The sequence below is a fragment of the Calidris pugnax genome, unplaced genomic scaffold, assembly GCF_001431845.1.
Source record: "Calidris pugnax isolate Ruff unplaced genomic scaffold, ASM143184v1 scaffold129, whole genome shotgun sequence".
Taxonomy (NCBI): Eukaryota; Metazoa; Chordata; class Aves; order Charadriiformes; family Scolopacidae; genus Calidris; species Calidris pugnax.
Window position 1 is genome coordinate 1,558,177 of NW_015090856.1, and position 14,848 is coordinate 1,573,024.

Sequence of the window (14,848 nt, forward strand, 5' to 3'; positions counted from 1 at the left end):
CAGAGTGAATTGAGTAGTTAGTTAGCTGTTGCTTTCCTCCCTGGTACTTAACGAAGGTTTGAGGGTCAGCATGTACACCAACTCACAAGTTTGTTCATTTTAGAAGTACAGATGTTATCTTTCAGCTCTGGATAGCTGAGTACTTTAAAGAATGTAAGAACATTGTACAGATCAGAAATGGAGTCAGCTATATATTGAATTGGTGGCAGAGTCAGGAACAAAATTCACATATCCCAGCTCCAAGTTCCGTTCTCCACAGCCTGGCCCATACTAGTCACAGGGAAGGAAAAAACAGTATCGGCCCATGATCCTGCATGCATCCTTGCATTCCTTGAGGTCACGTCAAGGAATGTGGATGAAGGTCTAAGATCAAACCATTTTTTGTCCTGCTCGCACACACGTAACTTCACTGATGTCACAGTGAAGTTTTTCCACATACAACCAGTCTAAATGCTAGAAGATTTGTTCCGTATTCTCAGAAATTCCAGCTATCACTACAGCTCTCACTAAAGAGGGAGCAGAAATACTTAAATTCTGTAAGTCTCCCAAGACAGAAGAGCCTCCACTTTCTCACTCTTTGACTAAGGAGAGAAGAGTATCCAATAATCTCTCTCCAATCAGAGCTTCTAGTGAGAGTGCACTGAAAATTGCATTATCTCCCTCTGAGCATGCTGTATTACAACACCCTGGCCCCTCCATGAATGCCCTTGATGAACAGTGAAATCAGAATCTTTGAAAAACAGCTAGGACTCAAATAGTCTGCTCACAGGACTTAGCATTCTATTCCTGGATCCCTGGAAAACGGCAACTCAAAATGAAAAGGCATGATCAGTACTGTCGCAAGTGGTGTCACCCTGAATTCTGCCAGCGCCCAGGAGCAGTTCTGTATCAGAGATGATGAGCAAGGCAAACAGATGTGATGAGAACAGGCAGGCAGGGGCAACATGACCTAGGACAGCTTAATTATCAAGTGGGAGAAAGCCTTCAACTTCAGTGAAACCACATGCAACTAAATCCGGTGTCTGCAAGTCCTCCACAGTGACCCTACATGAACGCAGGGCAAGAGGTGAGCTTGTTTCTGAGATACCTGCCACAGCTCTGAAGGGCCCACAGTGGTCACGTCCCCACACACTTGTTGATCAAGGTAGCTTAGAAAACCATGAACATACCCCTTTCCAGATGAAAATGGAAGGAGACCGCCATGAACCCCTTTCCAGATGAAAATGGAAGGAGACCATTGCAACCACAATGCTTCCACCATTTCTGCAACTTCTAAGACTTTTGTCAAAGTTTTAGTGGGAAGAGGCTATGCATGGACCCCCAATTCTCCCAGACAATCCCAGCAGCCATTACAGACCAAAGCAGGAAAATAACAGATTCTTTATACACTCATTTGGCACAGGATTTTCACATTCACAGAGCTTCAAACGTGCATTCAAAATAAATGTCAAAACATATGAAGCTATACAGCAGTGTCACAATAAGCAGAGAATTAAGCCAACCCAAATATGATTCAATTACGAAGATCCTTCTCTTGCCAGTGACTCAGAGAGGTATGCTGTGCAAAGAGGAAGGGAGGGGAAACGGATTTACCTTTCTGAAGCCTAGAAAGAGAATAACTACTCAAGAAAAAAATAACTGATGGTGATGCTGTTAAACAACAAGTAGATAAACTGTTGCAGGACCTAGAAGGATGAGCAACGACACCGTTCTCCATAGGAAGTTGTTTTAGGAAACCAAGGAGCTGTTAAACAGAGGAGAAATAAAAATGGTATCCCATTTGGCCAAATAAACTCCTCCTAGAGCAATAGAGAAGTGCAGAAGATGCAATGAGGCTTTTAGCCAAAAAGAGAGAAGGTTGAGTAGTAAAGCCAAGCCCAAGTGACCTCCATGAAGGTGAGACTTGTTTCTAGTCGAGGTAGAAATTAGAATTTGTTACGCTCAGAAAGTAAGTTCTGGAGTTGAGCGTCTGCAGGGAAATCAGAACAAACACACATAGCGCTTCCAATGCGGCTGTACCACCTTCTCTAGGTTTGGCCCTTCTTTTCGTGACTTTTTCTCAGTTCAGGAAGATGGAAAATATCATAGAAACACGGGTGAGAAAAAGCCCCATGTGCTTCAGTTCCAAGTTATATTCCGCACACGGCACATGCTCCAGTGGTACAAAATGCCCAGCAGGAACTGCTGCCAACATCGCGGCGCCCGGCTCTCCCCTCAGCAGGTAAGGACTTACCTGCAGTACCTGTTTCAGAACAGGAAAGCAGGATGTGTGTTTACATCCTCCAGGGCAGCCAGCCCTCGCCATCCAGGAGACAAGAAATAAAAATGGAGCAGGAGCAAGGAGACGTGCCCCACTACGGACTCAACCCGTGGCAGGAAGAAAACCGGCTGCTTTGAGCAGACACATTCCCAGCTTAGCCCAAGGGAAAAAAAAAAAAAAAAGAAGAGAGAAAAACCCTAGGCACGTACCTGACAGAGCCGAGAGAGAACAGGATTCAGACACCCCTTTGGAAAGCCACTGTCCTTCGCCAAGGGCTGTGTTTGCTTCCTCCCCTGGCTCATCCTCGGCGCAGGGGGCTCAGCAGCAGACCCCCTCCGGCGGCCTGGGGAGAGGGGAGAACACACGGGCAAGCGGCTCAGGTGGGCACCATCGCTGCGGCCACCGGCTCCTTCCCCTCTCCAGACCCACCACCACAGCCCAACACCGACCCCCGCCACCGCGGCCTCAAGCCCGGGGCGGCGGCGCCTCCCCGCCGCGACCGTCCCCTCCGGAGCCCCGCTCGGCACCGACCCCCGGAGCCCCCTCACCGCCCCCGGGGCCCAGGCCACGAGTTGACCCCGCACCTCCGCCGGCGTCCCCGCTCTGAGGCTACCCTGCCCGGCTCCGCTCCCTCTTACCCCCGGGGAAGCGGCCGAGGAGCCGGGCCGCGGCCGGCCGCCCCTCAGGGTGCTGCAACTCCGCCGCTCGACCCCCCCGCCTCTGCTCCCCCGGGGCCGCCCGCTCCGCCCAGGCCTCTCACCGCCCGCTGACAGCCGCCCGGGGCATGCCGGGAGAGGTAGTTCTCTGCCCGCCTTCCTCGCCGCCCGCCGGGCTCCGACGACTACAAATCCCGGGAGGCCCCCGCGGCGCGGCCCGGCCCGCGGGGCCTCCGTCAGGCGACGGCGCGGCCTCCCCGGGGGGCGCTGGGATCCCCCGCGGGGCGAGGCCCCGGGGATGGGGACGGTGTCCCGGCACGGCCTCACTACCTCCGCCGCTGCTCTGAGGGGGAACGGGGCGGCCGGTCCCACCCGCCCGGGTCTCAGTGCTTCAGATTCGCCTCGACGCCCTCGTGGGGTCGAGGGTAATAAATATTTGGGATGAGTTTCCTGGGTGCGCAGGCAAAAGGGGCCATCGAGACCCTCAGGAATAGGCAGCTGTCCATGCCACGGTGCACTTTCCTAAGCATCTGATTTTTGGGGTGATTTTAGGATAACTTGGTCCACTGTAAAGGGAGGTTTGGGGGTTCAGCGTAGCTCCTTGCACGGCGCCGTGTGTCTTGATCAGGTCTCCAGGAGGGCTCTGAAGGCTCTACTGGCTGTCAACTGGTCAAGCTTCTGCTGGGGGTGTCCTTTTTGCCATATCACAGCTCAGATATTGCCTGCATGGGGTCACCGGTGGCACTCACGCTCTGAATGCATCAATCTGTTGTGTCCTCAGGTCAGAGACACCTTGTAAACATGTGTCTGTCCCCTTCTGCTTGGTGGCACGTCAAGTGTGGATCTGTTGAAGATAAAGGATTGGAATTTCATTTTACATTTAGTCCTTGCTAATGTAGGCTGGCGTAGCAGAACACAGGTTAAAAGGGTGGCCTGTTGATAGGGATGAACAGCGTTCACAGCAGTAAAACTGAGTAATATGTTTGTCCCAAACCCAGAAGGCCGGCAGTGTGAAAAGACCACAGCACAGACCATGCCAGCATGAGCCCCTGCACTCGCAATGGGAATATGGCAGCAAGTAATAAAATAAAATAAAATAAAATAAAATAAAAAAGGCTCACATTCCATTCCTTCTCCCACTAGCCCATCAGGATTGCTATCTAGGGCCCAAAAACTGAAAAGGATGAAACAAAGACACCAGGCCTTGTTTTCTGGTGCCTTTCACACCAGAAAAGCACTGGTGCTTTTCTTTCACAAGCCCTTGCCTAGGGCTTGTGAAGCGAAGTTCTGAGACAGAGTGTCCCAGCATAGTAGCAGTTACCGTAACTTTTATGCCTACGGGGTACAAAGGACCTGTCCAAAAACAAGCTTGTCATTGCCATTTGATAAAAGCCAAACAGGAGGACTCGGTGTCCCTTGTCCTCTCTGTTGCGTAAAAGCAATGTTGGCCAGACCATTCAAACACAGGCGTCGGGGCGATTGTGAAAATGTGAATGTGAAAATATGGGAATTGCATCTGCTTTGGTTCTGACCGGCACCACGGTGTTTTGCCCTTTGGCCAGAAGATGGAGAATGAGTGTTGGGAAGTGTTTGGGAATGTGGTGAGTGGATCTAAGCGTGCACTGATGCTCCTTCCTCCCTCAGCTTGCTTTTTAACAGGCAGATTTTATGTTAGTACAAACAGAAATACCTCAGAGGCAGGTGAGTGCAGCCGGTCTGAAAAGATCCATTCACATTTAGAGTAGCTTTTTTTGAGCTCACTCGATAATTGTCAAGATAACCTAGCTTTTACTTTTGCCAGTGCTTGTTGTAAACATGAGAACTTGCATGGCCAGACTCCAAGTTATGTCAGGCTTCCCCCCCCCCGCCAGCAAATTTTTCTTTGCAAAAAGCAAAGATTGGAAAATTGTGTTAGACTGTGAAGACAAACCTTCTCAGACAAACACAAAGTTGTACAGCATCAGCAGCTTTGTCCATGGCCAAGATAAAAACTATATTATCATTCTTTTGATGAGATTTTGCCTTTTTTTTGGCATATAACCACTTCAGAGAGGTGGCGTTTTGGTTGTGCTTAACACCAGAGGTACTGCAAATGGCAAACCTCTCTGGTGTGTAAAAAAGTGTGAGCTCCTATGAATCTTTCCTAGTGGGGCAACATCTGTGAAAAGAAATGAGCCGACTGTGTCCTGTCTAACCCAGAGACAGTCTGCAGGACATCAAGAGTTTTCCTTTTGAGGTTGACAACTGCAAGACAGACATAGGAAGTGCTGTGTCCATGAGAAGGAATGACTTGAGAGATAACAAGATAACTGTTTTCATCCACGAGGCTGATAAAGAAAGAAAGAAATAACCTGTTTTGTGTGCTTTGGGGTAGGCCAAGAAGTAATGGGTCAAAATGCAGCGATGAAAAGTCAGGTTGGATGTCAGGGAAAGCTTTCTAAGGGTAATGGAATGCTGGAGACTGGGAAGGGGCACTGAAATCTCTGACTGAAGAGGCATCAGGAACTGGTTAGGCACACACTGCTGAAATGACAGGGTAGAACTGATACTGTTTGGTACAGGGCATGGCTTGGAGAGCCTCTTGAGATCACTTCTGGTCCTGTGTTGCTATGATTTTTTTATCCTACATTTCTACCACATGCATTCCCTGGCAGCTAGTTAAACTGGAGTTCATCTAAGTCTGTTACTCAGTGAGGACATTATTACTGCAACGGGCTGGAGTTGCCTAGCTCTGGATATGGGAGAAAAACCTCTGCTGTTACATGGTCCCATCCTGCTTTTCCAAATATTTTACAGGGAATCTTTCTTTGCCCACTGGATGCCGCTGTTACACAGAAGTATTCACAGACTATTTCTGTAGGCTTCTGCTCTAGGCACCTTCTTTATCAGGCATGGAAGGCTGCTTCAGGGTCAGCTAAGTTAAATAGATTATATAGATTTAGCCCTATTAACCAGCCTTTTTTTTTTTTTTTTTCTTTTAACAAAGGAACTCTCCTTAACATTTCGCAGCTTACTGGCACGGCACATGGGAACCTATGGCCCTGCAAGCAGGTGCCTATGTGATGGCAAACACCAGCAGCAGAAATCTAGGGATATTCTTGGAAGGTGATTGAGAAGTACATGGAAAAAAATATTGGCTGGTGGGGAGAAAACAGGTTGTCCAAAATGTGTCTTCAGGTCATATACAGAAGGACACTTTCCCCAACAGCTATGGCTTTCAGTGCCAATTTTGCATGCTTAATACAGGAATTTATAGGTGGAAAGATTGGTTCAGAGAATTCTCTCCTTAAAAGCAAAACCTGGAAATGGCAGCTTTCCCTGGCTCTCGCTGATGTTATGGTTACACCTTGTGGCGTTGCCTTCAGAGGCAATGACCTGCATTGAACAGAAAGGGTATGTGTAGCTTCTGCTTTTTAGAGAAAACTGAGCTCAGCTGAGTCTCAGAACCAGCCAGAAAGTGACCTACATCCAATACTCAGCTTTGGGAATTCACTTTGAGGAAGTTCCACATCTAGGTCTCTCCTCTGAAACAAATGGCACTGCAGCCTAATAGAATCCGAACCCAAGGGGAATTCCTCTTTATTCCTTTCCAACAATTTTTAGCGCTGAAAAATGCCTATCCGCATTTTTTAATCCACATTTCTTACTGGAAAAAATATTACTCCAAGTTAATGCAAACCTTAGGGTTTGAATCCTTCAGATTCTATCAGCTGAACTGTTTGTTCCTTGATGTCTTGAGTCATTGACCTTTCAGGAGCTGATCTAAACAACAGGAGATTTAAAATAAGCCAGGAGTTGTGGCAGAGCTACTATGACAATGTGTATGTTAAAAGGCCTGTGTCTGCCTGGGGATATTGCCTGTACCCAATAAAAATAAAGGCAAATAAGATAACTGATAAATAACAGGGAAAGCGTGCGTGCACCCCAGTGTGGAAGAAAAGAGAAGAGCATGAAAAGAGAGAGGAAGTGACTCTTTGAGAACTGCTGAGCAAGTCAGCCATCCGGAATGGTGACATCTTGACAAAGCACATCCTCTCCACTCCCCATGTTCAAGCAGCAATGTCATCCTGGTGACTTCAGAGTTAACGTTGGTGGTATTGCCCGACCAGTTCAAGCAGCAGCAAAATAGGCTTGCTGGATAACTAGGGACTAATTTCACAATTTCCTAAAAAAGGTGCCAAGGAGAAGAATTAAGAGTAGTTCTACTGGGCAGGTGGCAGACTGCATAGTTCTCAAGGTTCGGTATCAGCCCCTGTGGTGCCCTCATTGCAAAATTCCTCTGACAACACTCCTGTGGAGGGGGCACGGGCTGGGTGGCCTCCTTGCTTTGATGGGAGCAGCTGTAGATGGTCTCAACAGTGCTCCAGCTTCTGGCCAGCAAGCAAAAATCCTGCCTGCCAGCTGTGCTGCGGCGATGCCGTCTGGAGACACATGACCTGAAGCTGGCCCTCCAGAAGTCACGTGCAAATGTGTGAGAGCACCAGGGCTGCCTTCTTGGAAACTCCACACCCCTTTCTAGATGGAGGTTCTCCAGACCCCCTGGCAGCTGTGGATTCTGTCGTGGGGTGATACAAGCTCCCAGGACCTGGGTGCTGGATGCTCAACCCTCAGCAGTGGCCAGTTCCCTGTTCTTTAGGTCTGATTCTTCATCTGCAAGTGCTAATTGCCTCTGTCAGCTGTTCTGCTGTTCAAAGTCTATCTGAAGTCCCCTCTCCCTACTGTGGCGGCTCTAGACAGTATCTAAGGCTCCCTCCCAATGCTAAGCATCACTGAAGAATAAGGAAGACTGAGTCAATCTGTTTCATCTGGTCTTCTGCCCTATGCTAAACATGCAAATAGTGCCAGGTGGAAGAGTGGCAGAGTTCTGGGACGGCTGGCTGGAGTGGAGGAGTCTAATAGGGAAACTTAATGAATTGCCAAATAGTGAGTTCTTCCCCTGCCCTCTCTGTCCCACTCACTTCCGCAGAAGCACATCTAAAGGCATGAGGAAAAGCTGTAAGGAAAACTTAATGAACTGCCAAACAGTGAGTTCTTCCCCTGCCCTCTCTGTCCCAATGCTAAGCATCCAAGTAGTGCCAGGTGGAAGAGTGGCAGAGTTCTGGGACGGCTGGCTGGAGTGGAGGAGTCTAATAGGGAAACTCTTAATGAACTGCCAAACAGTGAGTTCTTCCCCTGCCCTCTCTGTCCCACTCACTTCCGCAGAAGCACATTTAAAGGCATGAGGAAAAGCTGTAAGGAAAAAAAAAAAATAAGCAAACTGCCATTCAGTTATTTCATCTCTTTCTAACTTTAGGGTCAGAGGATTTCAAAATCAGAAACGTCTTCTCAGCCTTCTCTCTGTAATATGGTTTATTTATTGTGCCGGATGAATATGACATATGGAATTCTGCAAGAGAAGTCTGTCCATGCTGCTATAATTAGCTAGCGATGGTGACAGCAGGGTTCTTTGCTTTATTATTTTAAAATTCTCAGCGCTGTATTATGGGGATGAATTTGTACCACATCAGAATGCTAATGCCTGGGAACGCCTGTGAGTGCAGCATCCTGCTGCATTAATGTAGCCTTCCAAATCCCAGAGTGAGCCCGAGTGTGACTGCAGTGAAATCAGTGGGATTACACCAGTGATGAATCTGGTCCTGGCCACAGAGTAGACAAGAAAACTAATCCTCCTTTTTTTCTGCTGCTGCAATTATTTAAGCAACTTACTCGTGTACCTCAGGTCAAGTTCTGTGTGGCTGTAAATGCATTTTTGGCATCGTACCTCCCCGCGCCAAGGGGGAGTTATGTCTTTATGCCTCTCTGGCTGTACTTAGTATAATGTATACACAATCTTTATGAAATAGTTCTCTTGCTGTAAATGTTCCTTTCTTAAAACTGTGTTAATTCTTAAAAGGGAACATGCACGAAGCAACCCCACCCTTCCAGTCCTTAACAAAGGCTGGGAGCCCCTTGCAAGTCCAGGCTTAGAGATCTTTGCAAACACTGATTATTGAAGAAGCTGAGAACATGAAATCCTAGTGCCAGTGCAGGCACTGGGGCATTCAGCAGAAGAGATGGGACATCTTTGCTATAGAACTCTTTTCTATCACTCTTTTCTATCTGTGTGCCAGATGGGAATTCTGGTGGCAGCAAACTGCAACAAGGAGTGGGAGATACTGCGGTGTATCTTTGAGCTGAATTGGAGGTAGGGAGGACATGGCAACGGTAACTGAAGAGCAGGTAAATAAACAAGGAGCAGGAAAAGAGTAACTTGAAGAGTTTCAGGGATAAAAAAGCTGGAGTTTCAGCATAATTGTCCTGTGCTATGTTCCTCCGGGTGTTTGACAGTGCACTGTAGAATTAAGTCTAACAGGCAGTGCACTAACCATCAACAGTCCCTCATCATCTGGAGAAGAGGGGCTTGAATTAACTTGCCCTAAAGGGGCTTTTTTTCTTCTTTAAATCATATAAAGAGGGCCAGGAGAGTCACTTTCCATGAGGCTTGTTATTTAGTGTTATGTAAGAGACAGAGTTTATGTGACGATGATTCTACGACTGTAATTGCTCCTTGAGGTTGAATTTGCAGGCAGTGCTGGCTAGAACATGCATTTTTTGTGCAAGAGCTGAGTGCCTGCTTGCCAAATTGACTGTGTGTGTGTACAGCCACAGGATCTATGAGAGTAACAGGCACTTCTGCAGATTTTATCTCCAAATATGGCCTCTGGTATGTACGCAGGGAGGCAAATGAACAATAGTGCTTTAAGACTTCTGGGCTGGTCAGACATGTAGAGCTGGAAATACAGGCAGGTAACAGTTTTTTCTTGTATTTAGAGGTCTTTCTGTAATTAGCTTAGTGTCAACTTGATTGTTGGTCATGGAGAGAATTTTTGACAGGTTAATACAGAACAGGAGCTGATTTCCATTTTTATAGCTCCATGTTGTTCTCCCTGTTGAATTCTTACTATTAAACATATCCATTCCAGGCCAGCTGGGGATGTACACCTGGAAGGAGGCTGCTGAAGACAACCACCTTAGGAGGATTCACAGTCAGTTGGAGTGGTAGATGAGATCCTCTTCTCACTGTTCTGCAAACAGACATGGACCTCAGAGTCAACGAAGCATCTCTCTGGCAAAAACATTTGGACTGTGTTTCCATTATCTCAGTGCAGGAAAAGTGGGGCACAATAAAATTTGAAAAAAAACAAATACATGATTCAGGAAAGTCTATTCTATTTAAAATCAACAGTGATTAAGCAGTTTAGAAAATCTCACCCTAAATGCGTATCCTGTCTGCTGATGGCCACAGTTAAGAGACAATGGCGAAGCAGAGATGACTTAAGCTCTTGGCTTATGAGGGTATTAAAAAACAGATTGAAATCTCTCTGGCTGACACACAACATGCAGGGACGCCAGCTTATGTTGCTCGTAAGTGATCTTTCCATCTTGATGCTCAAAATGTATCATGGACAGCTGGATAGCGTAAAAGCAAACCTAAAGTAAACAAAAAAAAGCTGATGAGGCTGGGTGATTCCAAGGGAATGCTCAGGGTTTATGCTCGTCATGTTCCCTCCATTCACATTCTTTTATATTTTGGCTATTGCCCATCGTTTGTCCTTGTCCCTAAGGTCTGACAAGGCTGTGAGAGCATCAAGATTTCTTGAGATCCCTTATGCTCACTTGTAGGCACAGCAGTGAGGTGACTCAAAGTACACAGGTAGGCTTGGGGAGGATAACCAAGAGAGCTGAGCCAACATGCTGTCCTAAGACAAAAAATAATGTCAACAATGCATGCTGAAAAATGGTCCCATCAGTTCCCTGGGGCATCCTCTAATGGATCCTAATTAGAAGCTGTCACTTCTTGTTACGGGAAGGAAGGAATGGTTGAGCTTTCCCACCCCTTAACCTTGGAGAGATTGAGAGGAGAGCTGCCCCTGGGGATTGTTTAATTTAGGGCACTTTCACTCCCACAGGAAATTATTTGGGGATTTCTGTGTGTGGAGGGGCAGGTACCTCCAGGAGGTGCATAACACGCAGGCACTTCTAATGCTGTAAATTCACGTGCACACCTGCACAGGTGCCCAGTTGAGAAACTTTACTTTTTAAACATTTGTGCGCATGCTGAAAAATGGTCCCATCAGTTCCCTGGGGCATCCTCTAATGGATCCTAATTAGAAGCTGTCACTTCTTGTTACGGGAAGGAAGGAATGGTTGAGCTTTCCCACCCCTTAACCTTGGAGAGATTGAGAGGAGAGCTGCCCCTGGGGATTGTTTAATTTAGGGCACTTTCACTCCCACAGGAAATTATTTGGGGATTTCTGTGTGTGGAGGGGCAGGTACCTCCAGAAGGTGCATGACACGCAGGGACTTCTAACACTGTAAATTCACGCGCACACCTGCACAGGTGCCCACTTGAGAAACTTTACTTTTTAAACATTTGTGCCTGTGATTTCTCACACACTGGACTCCTGCCTCCATCTCCTCTCCTGCCCAGCCTGTACCCCCCAATGTTTATGCATTGGATTCCTACAGTGTCCCTGCGAGGCACTTGCAGCACCCATCAAGGCTGTTGGGCTACAGTGTCCTGTTTGGCCAATTTCAGTGGGTCGGGGATGTTGCCAGTTTGATCAGTATGTTTTTAAACCTACTTGCTGTTGGGAAACAGCAAGCCCTAAGCAATAAAGCCTCCCCTCTGTCTCCTGCTCCTACATTTCTTATACACATCTTTTTCAGCCACTTGGTTTCTTGACAGCGTTTACATAACCTGGCTGAAAACACTCCCACAGCCGATTAAACGCCTGCTATGAAATCCAAAGCTCTGATTAAAAGGATGGAGCTTTCCAGAACTGCAATATTTGTGCAGATGGTTAATACTCAGGGCTTGCTCTACAGGGGAAAAAGTGGCATTTTCTTTACAAGTACACGCGGCCTGAGCTTTCCCATGGGAATTGCTTGCTTTGTTCAGATTATTATTTTAAAGCTATCATCAGATGTGATCACCCATTGGATTAGAGGAAGCCAAAGGAGATGATCAGATAATTCCTGAGGCACTAAGCATTTTGAGTTGGATTTGAAGAGAGCTGTCACCTATGGTCAATTTGTTTAGCTCGGGGTCCTTCTCTCCTCCTCTGTATCTTCCTAAAAATATTCATGCCTAGTGGCTGTGGACCTTTAGAGATGTGGGATGTTGTAGTATTTTGCTTAAGGAAGTACCCTCTGAGGTGGCTGATTGTGACAACCCCTTGTCAGAAAAAATGCATGGTTAAGAGAAGAGCGCAAAAGTGAAAAGCGGGCAAATACCCAAAGTAGGCCTTGCAAAATCATCAAGACACCCCCTTTTCACCTGGTGCATAGAAGTCTTTGGCAAAGAGAACTTCTGATCTACCCCAGTCATAAAGATCTAGTCAGACTAAAATATTAAATAAAAATTATGCACCATAAAAATGAACTCTGTGAAGGTGGGGGTGTGTGTCATGGGTCTTGGAACAGAAATTTCAATTATGGGAGAACATTCCCTACACCAAGGAAGTCCCATCTCATTGCTGTTCTTTTCCCACCTTTGTGAACAAGCTCACTCTGGTTTTGGCAGTTGTTGAGCTTTTACTGAAACCTGGAAAACATCTTAGAGGAGCAGCTAAAGCTGTAGGCCCATATATTTTATTGATGTAGAAGAAGAGGACTGAAGGGACTGACTGGAGGGGGAGTGGGATCAGCTCTCAAACAAGCTCACTCTGGTTTTGGCAGTTGTTGAGCTTTTACTGAAACCTGGAAAACATCTTAGAGGAGCAGCTAAAGCTGTAGGCCCATATATTTTATTGATGTAGAAGAAGAGGACTGAAGGGACTGACTGGAGGGGGAGTGGGATCAGCTCTCAGTTTACTGGGATTTCACTAGCAGGCCACATAACATAGATACCAGCAAAGCAGGAGCAAGAAGCAAACCCTTTGGCTCTTTGTACCATTCTTCTGGCCCTAGATCTGGCCCTAGATGCAGAAATATGGAGCTAAATCTGTAGCTGAGTTTCCTACAGTGTAGAAGAGTAAAGTGCTAGATTGCAGAAACTTTGTCAATCAAATCTTTCACGGATAGATATTCCCTAATTCAGGATTTTAACCTTTTCCAGAGTCCTCTCTGTCAAAACCTCAGAAATTCCTAGTGTTTCTCAGGCAGGAACCAGCACATGAGGAAGTAATTAATGAGAGCAGGAGAAGAAAAAAAAAAAAAAAAAAGAATGTGCTGAATAGAGGCAAAACTGAGACTTAAATCCCTCGTCCCACAGGCTGCCTCCTCACTCCGCAAGATGCAGACAAAAGACATTCCAGCTCCTGACAAACAGCCTGAAGAGATGCTGAAGCATTCAACAACCTCCTCCCAGGATATTTATGTAAAGAAAGAGTTGGACAGAAAGGGCTGTCTGACGCACACCGTCTGTGTAGTGTAGGTGCAGCGTGTCTTGGACTGAGGAGATGTTAATCAGCAACAAGATTATCCCTGGTCCTACACGCAAACGATCCACGACAGACACAGTCTGCATGAAGCATCCCATTAGTGGTATTCTGGTTTCCAGAAAGAGCTAAGCAGTAAATCTCAGCTATTTTCTCTTCAGTCTGGAATAATCAGTTAATTCATTAGAGAAAGTATATAATTTTTTTTCTGGGACCTGTGCTCAGAGCCAGGGCTGTTAGCCAAATCGCTCAGTTTCCAGTAGGCTGAGTCTCACCCTTGCTCTGGCAGACACCTCAAACAACATACCAAATCAACTGAAAATGTTTGGGAAAAAACCCAACGACGTAGTTATTTAAGATAAGGCATAACTTCACAGGGATGTTGTGCCTCAGTTTTCCCATCTGCAAATCAGGGGGACAGAGGAATGCCACTCAGCTTTTTCCCAGCAGTACTGTAAAGCTCATTTGATGTACATTTATAAAGCTGTGCATGATTCTCGGAGGGGAATCGCTACTGAAGAATTAATTGTTATGATTTTTGCTTATTCCCCAGATGCTTGAAATATGGAACTTGGCAGAATTCCGGAGGAAGTATCCTTGTGAGCTCAGATAAGAGATGAGCCAACCCGACAGTCGCGCTGTTGGTGCAGGCAAGATTCATTATAAACCTGGGGGTCTTAAATAGCAGATTTATAAGCTCAGAACAGGGGCAAGGCTCCAGAAAGCTTTGTCTGTCCCATGAAGTATAGAATCATAGAATGGTTTGGGTTGGAAGGGACTTTTAAAGGTCATCTATTCCAATCCCCATGCAGCAGGGACATCTTCAGTGAGACCAGGTTGCTCAGAGCCTGGTCCAACCAGACCTGGAATGTTTCCAGGGATGGGGAAGTTGGGCTGTTCTCTCCTGTTCCTGTCATCTGCTAATGCCACAGCTGATAAAACAAAGTGGGTTCTGCCAGAAGAGAAGAGCCCACATCAAGGGCAGCTGCTTAGGAGAAGCTAAGCTGCCTCCAACACCTTGAAAAAGCCTAACTTGCCTTATACCCTTCTCTTTGTACTGTCCTCATGCCTTTATCAGCTCATATCTTCTGGAAAATAAACCAGCGCTCTGAAAAACCTTAAGCTTTTAAAGAAATCATTTGAAGATGTCCTTCTTGCTAATTAATCCAGGTGTCCCTCATCTGGTAGCGACATGTGCCAGCAGCAGAGGCGGGGGGGGCGGGTTGTCAGTTTAGAAAAGGGAGGGGAAAACAAACACGTGGGAGAGGTTGATGGCTAAAGACTGCTTTTTTTGGGGGGGGGGGGGGGGGGGCGGGGAGCAGGGGGGGGGAGGGAGAGAGGGGGTGTTGCATGTGCTGATTACTGTTGTTCTTTCTTCCTTAGGAATATGTATTTAAATTTCCTTACTGCCTTACAGTTCCCACACAATGTTTGCTTGATTGTATATTCTTTCTGCTTTCATTTGGTTTGTCTCTCTAGTGTGAGGTCCTGCAAGCAATGTTAATAGACGA